The sequence below is a fragment of the Gorilla gorilla genome, chromosome 17 (assembly GCF_029281585.2).
Source record: "Gorilla gorilla gorilla isolate KB3781 chromosome 17, NHGRI_mGorGor1-v2.1_pri, whole genome shotgun sequence".
Taxonomy (NCBI): domain Eukaryota; kingdom Metazoa; phylum Chordata; class Mammalia; order Primates; family Hominidae; genus Gorilla; species Gorilla gorilla.
In genome coordinates this window covers 103,781,723-103,791,268 of record NC_073241.2, presented here as the reverse complement: position 1 = coordinate 103,791,268, position 9,546 = coordinate 103,781,723, and positions in this window count along the sequence as shown.

Below are 9,546 nucleotides of genomic sequence, written 5' to 3'. Positions count from 1 at the left end.
TAAAGTAAACTCATCAAGCTCAGGCTATTCCTCTTTAAGTTTTATCCAAATTAAAGCAAATGGTGCTTTATTCATGTCCAGTCCTTCATCAGGATTCCATTGCCACAGTTTACCTTGACAAATTGTAGTTAAAACTTCATTTGATGAAAAGAAAGAATTCCATAATTGTATACTCCATTGGCTTACAGCTGACACACCTTAATACATGTGGGTTGTATAGAAATCGTAGGTGGCTCAGGAGACAAGTTCATGGATACCTGGATTGGTCAATGAGTCAGTTGGCCAATGTCAACTGGCAATGTCACATAACATCACAAACGTTTACAAACACTGCCAATATTGCTAAACCCTCCTCTCAATTCTCATCTCACATGAGACAAATTAAAGCTAACAGTTCAGAGACATGCTGCCTCCTAGAAGTCCACCAGGCCTAGCCTCCCAAGCATCCTGCCCCATACTAAGGCCCAGCCTGCTCAGCCCTTCCAGAGTACCTAAGATGAACATCCAGGACATTACCTTAAATTACTGAAAGAATAACTCTTTTTAAATCTTGATTTGGAAGCTATTCTTTGAACAGCAGTAAGTGGAGGAGTTGGGTTGGAGATTTCTAAAACCAATGACCGCATAAAGATACTCTCGCATTCACCACGCTAGCCCCTGTGGTTGGCAAACAAATGCCACTCTGGGTCTAACATCTATTGGTTCAGTCAGAAAAAAGAAATGCTCCCACCCGGCTCACATTCATCGGCTGCTCCTCCTTAAAACCACCCTTTTACTTCTGTACCTTAAAAAAAAAAAAAAAGCTATCTGTGTTACAGCTGAAGCTGATGGAGCTGATTATTGATTTTCATTTAAAAACTTACCTCTCAGAGTCCGTTCCTTACCTTCTGAAATGGGGATAATCACCTCGATCACAGCCTATTGTGAGGATTTAAGGAGATGATGAGCACCAAGCCCCTGGCGCAGTGTCTGCTGCAGAAACAAGCACAGGAGTGTTCCTCGGTAGCAGTGGACAAATGCCAATGAGAAGGACTCCAGGTAGGGGACCAGCTTCTGAATCCCACTATACCTGCACTCTCTCAAGAAGACCCAGTGGGTTTTCGCTTTGCACGACATTGCACCTGCCACTCTCTGTGGACGCTGGTCTTGGCTAAGCGCTTCGTCCGGGTTTTCCTTACTGACTTAAAGCAGCGGTCTCCAACCCTTTTGGCATCAGAGACTGGTTTCATGGAAGACAATTTTTCCACAGATGGGGTGGGGGGGTGGATTCGGGATGATTATTGTGCACTTTATTTATATTATTATTACATTGTAATACGTAATGAAATAATTACACAACTCACCATCATGTAGAATCAGTGGGAACCCTGAGCTTGTGTTCCTGCAACTAGATGGTCTCATCTGGGGGTGATGGGAGACAGTGACTGATCATCAGGCATTAGATTCTCATAAGGAGCATGTAACCTAGATCCCTCACATGTTCAGTTCACAATAGGGTTCACACTCCTATGAGAATCCAATGCTGCTGCTGTTCTGACAGGAGGCGGAGCTCAGGTGGTGATGTGAGCCATGGGGAGGGGCGGTAAATACAGATGAAGCTTCACTCACTCATCCACTGCTCACCTCCTGTTGTGCAACCCAGAGCCTGACAGGGCACAGACCAGTACCGGTCCATGGCCGGGTGTTGGGGACCCCTGCATGAAAGGCGACCAGAGAGTGCATCCAGCTGGACGCTGCTATCAGCGACATTGACATCCTCAGCTAGCTTCTGTTGCCGGGCCCCAGCACACTTTGATAGGTGTTGACAAATTTTTCTTGAGGAAGACTACACCAATTTACCCCCCTGCCCACATGCTTTTCTCATATCCTTACAAAAACTGGATATTATTGGTTGATTCTGTTTCCGCCTATTTAACAGAAGAGGGAGACACAGATCTTATCAATTCACATTTCCACTCACTGATGAGGCTGTGCTCATGTATTAGCTACATGCGTACTTTTTTGGTGAAGTGTGCACATACTTTGCTCATTTTTCACTAGGCCGTCTTTTAAAAAAATGATTAATCCAGTATATGTGCTGCAGATATTTTCTTCCAATGCATGGCCTGTGTGATTACTGAGTGCCACTGTCAGTGAGGAAACAGATGACTGAAGCTGCCTACCCTTTGCTAAGAAACATTTTTTTTTTTCACTGTTGAGTACACTTTAGGGTAAAAGGCTGCCTGCCTGTTTTTCACCCCCAAGTCGAAGGGCTTTCATGCTTGTTTTCTAAAATGCACCCAAGGGACCTGTCTGCTCCTGGGCCATGCCCTCTGCTGGACTAGCCACTTTTGCTTTGTGAAGTGAGAATACCCAGGAACGATTTGTCCCCACTCTTGGATCCTGAAACCTGCCCTGAGGGCTTTTGATTCCCAAGATTGGCCTTCCTTCTGCTCCTTGTATTTTTCCAGTGGGGCGTAGTTCACTCTTGCACATTGCTGAGGCTCAGCCTTTCAAGAAATCCTACAGGACACTTTGAAGAGCAGAGAAAGGCGTTTGCTGGGCTCCGCTTTGAGTGTCTTGTCTGAGCAGCTGACACGGCCTGTGGTGCTGGGCCCATATTAACTGCAGCAGGGATGGCAGTGAAGCAGCTACATTGTCTGAGATCTATATTCCTGGGGTTCCTTGTTGTGCGCCAGGAAAATTTAGAACACAGACACACATGAGGAGTTTAGCGGCAGAGGTTTGATAGGCAGAAGAGAAAGAGAAACAGCTCTCTCCACAGAGAAAGGGGTCTCCAAGTGGAAAGGACCAGCTGGTGGCCAATGTGCTGGATTTTATAGTCTGGTTTAAGAAGGCGGTGTCTGATTTACAGAGGCCTCACAGATTGGTTGGATCAGGTACAACATTTACATAGTGTGTGGGGAAGGCTGGTCACCCCACCCTAATCTTATTATGCAAATAGACTTTCCAGTGGATCGGGGCCATCTTTTCTGCTCTTTACTGTACACGTGCTGGCAGAGAAGGGAAGATGGAGTTGCTACCCTGGAGATATCTAGTCCCTTGCTCCCATCGGCATTCACTCATACAGACTCCCAGCTTGCTTGTCTCTGTTTGCAGCTCGACTTGACAGGCTGCTCGTTGTTAGAAAATGATTTGGGGCTGCTTTGTCATTAAAAAGAAAGGCCTTACCGAGGACTCCCATGCCCTCACTATCTGCCTGAGTAATTTCTTCTTAACTCATGTATCGGCAGGTTTGGGAGGCTGAAGAAAAGACCCAGAGCCAGCACACAAGACGTAGATTTCATTGAGGGGAACTTTTATACAGAATGATCCAGCAGTGCTGGGCTGGACAGGAGAACTGCAGTCGCTTGCAAAAGGCATGCAGTTTATATAGCACCTTCACTGAGCACCCTCCCACGAACAACCTCCACCCAGCAACCTTCATTTAACCCAAAACAAAGGGCCTCTATCCTTGGTACTGCTCGCATTCTGTGATGTGGGCTGGGGGCTCAGATGTTCCTCAGAGATAAGGAATGAATCTCCAGGATGGCCACTCCCAGATTCCTTGGCTCAGAACGGAGCTAAGGAATCATGCATACATGGCCATTCTGAGGGTGTGCTTAAGTCATCAATGTCAAGTGCACCTGCCATACATGGCCAGGAGTCCAGGAGCTCACAAGCAGAGCACTTTCTTCCTGTCTTTGGAAGTCTCTGTGCTCCAGAAGCTCACCCACCCTTCTCTGCTTCTCCTGCCTCTTCCTTGGGTTACTCTGGGCTCAGACTTTACCTTTTCCTCCTCTAAAGTCACTGGCAGGCTGGGCGTGGTGGCTCACGCCTGTAATCCCAGCACTTTGGGAGGTGGAGGCAGGCGGATCAACTGAGGTCGGGAGTTCGAGACCAGCCTGGCCAACATGGCAAAACCCTGTCCCAACCAAAGATACAAAAATTAACTGGGTGTGGTGGGACACGCCTGTAATCCCAGCTACTCGGGAGGCTGAGGCACAAGAATCACTTGAACCTGGGAGGTGGAGGTTGCAGTGAGCTGAGATCGTGCGACTGCACTCCAGCCTGGGTGACACAGTGAGGCTCTGTCTCAAAAAAATTAAAAAATTAAAGTCACTGGCATCCATTGTATTTCCTACATCTGGTGGCTGAAACATGAACTCTGAGATGAAAATCTGAAATTCTTTTCTCAGCAGCGTCGTCTATCAGTTTATTGATACTGGGCAAGTTACTTAACCTCCCAGTGCCTTAGTTTCCCCATCTGCAAGCACATTAATAATTGTAATTGCCTTATCTCACAGGGCTGTTGTGAGGATTTAATGGGACAGTGGACATATCAAGAGAGGTCAGTAACTGGTGAGTACTGACTATTTTAAACCACAAGGTTGGCTTTGATGTAGGAAGTAGTCTCTCCCGCTTCTCTTCCTAACCCCTTCTCACAGCACCCTTGAACTCCTTTCTTGGAACAGACTCTGTTCAGTGATCTAATGCTGCAGCGACAGCCCTATCCCCAGCCCTCTGGAAGCCACATCACACAGGGGAATCCAAACACGGGCTCCAGCTGACACAGGAGCCTCCTCAGCCAGCAGAGTTTGGGCCCCACCTCCTGTCTCAGGAAAGAAAGCCTAAGGGGTGGGGAGCCTGGTACATGTCTTTCTATCACATTCCACACGTGATTCTGATGCGTATCACCTGTCTAAGAACTTACTGAGCTTCCCTGCCTGAGAATGGTGGGCTCTGCTGTGGAGCTGTGGACTGCAGAGAACCTTCTGGCTGTGCAGCTGAGAACTGAGTCAATGCAAGAGCTCCTGGCTCCTGCTTGACCTCGAGCAGCTGAGGTTAGCAGACGGGCAAAGCCTGCAGTTCCTCTGGAGTGGAGGAGGCAGCAGCTTGGTTGTTGTAGACGTCATTTGCCCTGTGGGCAAGAGCCAGTTGTCCCTCGGCAAGCTGGGCAGCAGGATGGAGGGTTTCCCTGCAGGAGGGGCCCTGCCAGCCTGCAGTCTCTAAGTTCATTTCTCTCTCCCTCACCTCCTTGTTTGGCCACCTTGGCCGCTCATCCTTCTCCACAGGAGATGGGCAGGAGGTCGGTTTGTCCCACTGCGATAACAAAGCTTCATCACTCCAAGCGAGTTTAGAAAGATGTTCCCAGATAGGCTCAGGGAGGGAGGACTGTAGGCTGAGGCCTTAATACATGAGATGGACCAGGGTACAGTTGTGGGAGGGGCCTTGGGTTACCTGATAGAGACTCTGCTCCTGATTTGAGAGGGTCACAGCTCCCAGGTTCTGTGTGGAGGGTCTGAGGCAGGTGGGAGCCATGCTGCATGCCAGGGAAGTATAATTAGGGAAGATGCTGTCTTTGAAAGAAAAATCAATGCCCTTGAACTCATTAGCCAGCAACGTCACAAACATTTAGAACAAGAGGCTTTAGCTAACACAACTAGTGTGAAAAGGGCAAACCGGCAAACCTATTTATGAAAACTTAAAATAGTTTACCTGAGTTGTAAGAGCTATGAACTTTAATTCACTGTGGAGGCTCAGAAATCCCAGAGAAGAAAAGCAACATCTCTACTAAGAACAATTTATAGCCTGGAAAAAAAATCCTGATGTTCTGCTTTTCATAATAATGTAATTTATGCAGTTTCTTGGAAGGAAAGTAGCCAAATTCTTAAATGCTTCTTTAATAGCATAACTTCAGAAGTGCTGTAATCTGGATCACCGAGGGGTATTTATAATCCAGTTTGCTAAGGGAAAGAGTGTGCACACTGGCTTGGTTGGGTCCATGGGCACCAAGAGCAGGCTGACTCTCCCAGGCTTTGACCAAGAAGGTTTTCTTTCTTGTTCATGATCAGTGGTGGGACCACAAGGCCTGGGCTGGACCGGGGCATCATTCCAAGAGCATCTCTGTTAAGGTGCAACAGCCTGCCAGCTTCTGTAGCAATTGCCTCTGGTTCCCCACTCTTTGCTCCTCCTGGGTTTAGAGCCCCAAGTGCTCACTCCAGCCTGCGGGGCGTCATTTTCCTCTCTGCTGACACCAGCAGAAAACCTGCGGCCTGTGTTTGACTGCTTCTGGTTAAGAAGCCACCCCCAATCCCAACACACACACACTCACGTGCACATTTGTACATGCACACATGCACACACACTCGTGCAAGTCCACACATGCACACACACCATCACACTCATGCACGCATCCTCCTTCTCACACGCATGCTCACACATGCACAGACACCATCATAATCATGCACACATCCTCGCTCCCACGCGCATGCTAACACATGCACACACACCATCACACTCATGCATGCATCCTCACTCCCACGTGTGCGCTCACACGTGCACACACACCATCACACTCATGCATGCATCCTCACTCCCACATGTGTGCTCACACGTGCACACACACCATCACACTCATGCACGCATCCTCACTCCCACGTGCGTGCTCACACGTGCACACACACACCAGGAATCTAGTTCAGAACTGCCGCTTGCCTCTATGGCTCTAGCGCCGTCAGGGATTCCATGAATCAATGGCCGCCGCCTCATTCTGCCTCTCTCCTTCCCACATCATGAACGATACAGACCTGTTTACCCTTCCTAACAGGACTGGCACCCATTTCACTTAAGCGACACTCTGCCCAAGTCACTGAAGGTTTCCTGTCTGTGGGAAAACAAAGGAAACCTACTTTTCAAAATTGCTACTGGTGGAGAGTCACCAAAAATAGGAAACTATGAGTTTTACCTAGCACCAAAGCAGCAGCGCAGTCACGCGTTCCAGAATAATCAGCCCTTTACAGAATTTGGGTGGGAAACTAATAATATTAGCATCTGAGATCATTGTATAGTTCATGACACATTGTTGTCATCTGTTTCCCTTTGTCTGTGAGCACTCGCCAAGCTGACGGTGCGTGGACACTGCCCATCCGAGTGGTACCTACAGACCCCCGGGCTCTCTCCCCATCACTGCCCCTGCAGTCCTATTCCATGTTCAAGGTGAAGCCAAATACAATTTTATTTCCCAATCCACACCCCCAGTTCCATAAGAATCAATCTTCCTTCTTCTTTGGTTCTTAACACGCTTCACAAACTCAGTTCTCCAAAATGGAATGTGTCAGCTCCCCAGACCAGGGGCTCCTCAGGGCTTTCAGACCCCTGTGCCCCATCCTGAAATGGGGGTCCATCAACACCATCTCTTCCCCCATCCCCAGTTCCCCCACAAGCCCATCAGTGCTTTCCAGTTCACTCCATCCATTCACCTCCACCTGCCCTGGCCCAGCGCCACTCTCCTCTGGTACCTGGATCAATGTGGCAGCCTCGTCAGCAGCCTCCACAAACCCGCTCTTAGGTGGAGAAGTCCAAGGCTCTGTTCACAGCCTTCCCTCCTTCAAACCGGATTCATTCCTTCCACACATTTTTATTGAACACCTACAATGTGCCTGGCACCCTGGGGACAGATCAATGAACAAAACAGGCCAAAAATCCATGTCCTCAAAGAGCTGATATTCCGATGCATGGGGATGGGTGTGCTGAAGGCAGATAATAAATAACAAATAACAAATACAGCAAACAGCAAGTTATGTTTACCTTAAGCTAAAACATGGTGAGCACTCTGGGTGGAAGCAGAGCCGGGTGGCCACGTAGGGATATTGTCCGGGGAGGAGAGCGTCTGGGTAGGGGCAGAGCCTGGCAAAGGCTGTGAGGCTGGACCGTGGAGGTGGGAGCGGTGTGGCAGAGGAGCTCTCTGGAGGCCAGAGATGAGCAGAGGTTGATGAAGAGGTCAGGGGAGATCATCCCACAGGCTGGGCTCTGATTCTGAGGGTGGGAAGTGGAGAGGGGGTTTGGAGACTGTGTCGAGAACAGGGCTAGGGGAGGCAAAACAGGAAGACCAGGGTGAAGGCTTTGGCAGGAGCTCAGGGCATGGCTGGGCCCAGCGAGGCCCCGTCGGGGAGTGGCGGCCTCTGCATGGAATCTGCCGACAGACCAGGCATGGGCCGAGAAAGGACCCCGGCAGCACCCCATGTTTTGTGGCCACTGGAGCGAGAAGATGCAGTTCTTCATTGAGACTTGGTGTTGCTGGGGAGACCAGGAGCCCGCTGAGTTTTCAGCAAGGCAAATGTGGGTGTCTGTCCACCACTGAAGCAGAGATATTGGGTAAACCAAGGGATATTCCTGGGGAGGAGGGCTAGAGACATCAAAAGTGGTCAGCGGAGGACAGTGTGAGTCCTCAGCAGTGACTTTCCCATTGACCCAGGACTGGACCGAGACAAGCCCTCTCCATGTTACACTTTCTACCCTGCACCCCACCCACCTTCTTCATCCCCTCCCTGGGCTCTTCCCTAGGGAAGTTATCCCATGCTGCAGGCTTAGCCCCTCTCTCCAGGGTGGCCTCAGCTCCTGACGCTGCCTCCATAGCACCGCACAGTCGGTCACCACTTATGTAAGAAGCCACGCCAGGGCTGGAGCCACGTCTGTTTGCTTCTTTTTATATTCTCCCACCAGGCACAAGGCCTGGCCTGGAGGAGCTGTGCAATAAACACAGTGGCTATTGACTGAGATGAGGAACCTGCTGCAAATGTCTCCTCCTGAGATCTGTGAAACTCAGGAAGGTGACTTGCTAGGCTCAAAACAGTCATCAAAATGTTCCCTCCCTGACGGGAAACTGACTTCCTGATGGGAAACTGACTTCCTGACGGGAAACTGACTGACTTCCTGACGGGAAACTGACTTCCTGACGGGAAACTGACTGACTTCCTGATGGGAAACTGACTTCCTGACGGGAAACTGACTGACTTCCTGACGGGAAACTGACTTCCTGACGGGAAACTGACTGACTTCCTGACGGGAAACTGACTTCCTGACTGGAAACTGACTTGCCCACGGGTGATTTCTAGGCCTGCACACGGTGGAACGGGGCAGAGGGACACAATATGAGGGGTATCGTGACAATTTTCATAATTTCAGGATAGCTGCACAGTTTTCACACTGCTCCTCCGCACGCTGCTGCTTGCACCCCGTACTGTCTGTGCTCTGCAGACTTCTTTCCCATTTGAAGCCCAAGTTTGTCCTGTAGAAGGGGCTCCCCGTGTGCCCGCAGGGCTCAGGAGGATGTGATTTGCCATTTGCCCTGCCCTGTTTACAGGGTCCTTGCTCTACCCCCGGTCTCACAGGTCGTTGTCTCCTGCCGGTTCTCACTCTGATGCTTTAAACTTTGCTTCTTGGAGCGCAAGGAGTTTGAGCAGGCATGGGGAGAAAAGGGGAAACTAAGGCCTGTCCCTGAGCCCCCTCATCCTATTTCGGCCAGAACATTTTTCCTAATGTTCTTAGATACAGGTGGCCCAAGTCAGCTTTTATTTGAAAAGCGATCTGTCTGTTTTAAAAGAAAAAGCTGGAAACATTTTTCTGGAGCTTCGAGGCCCACTCCCAGTGACTGTGAATCTGAGGCTGGAGGCCACCTCCTGAGGCCAGCAAGGCTCTCCTTGTCCGCAGGGTCGTGCCACGCTCATCCTGTCCCTTACTGAGGGACTCAACACCATTCCAGAGACACACTTGCCCAAGTCAGGA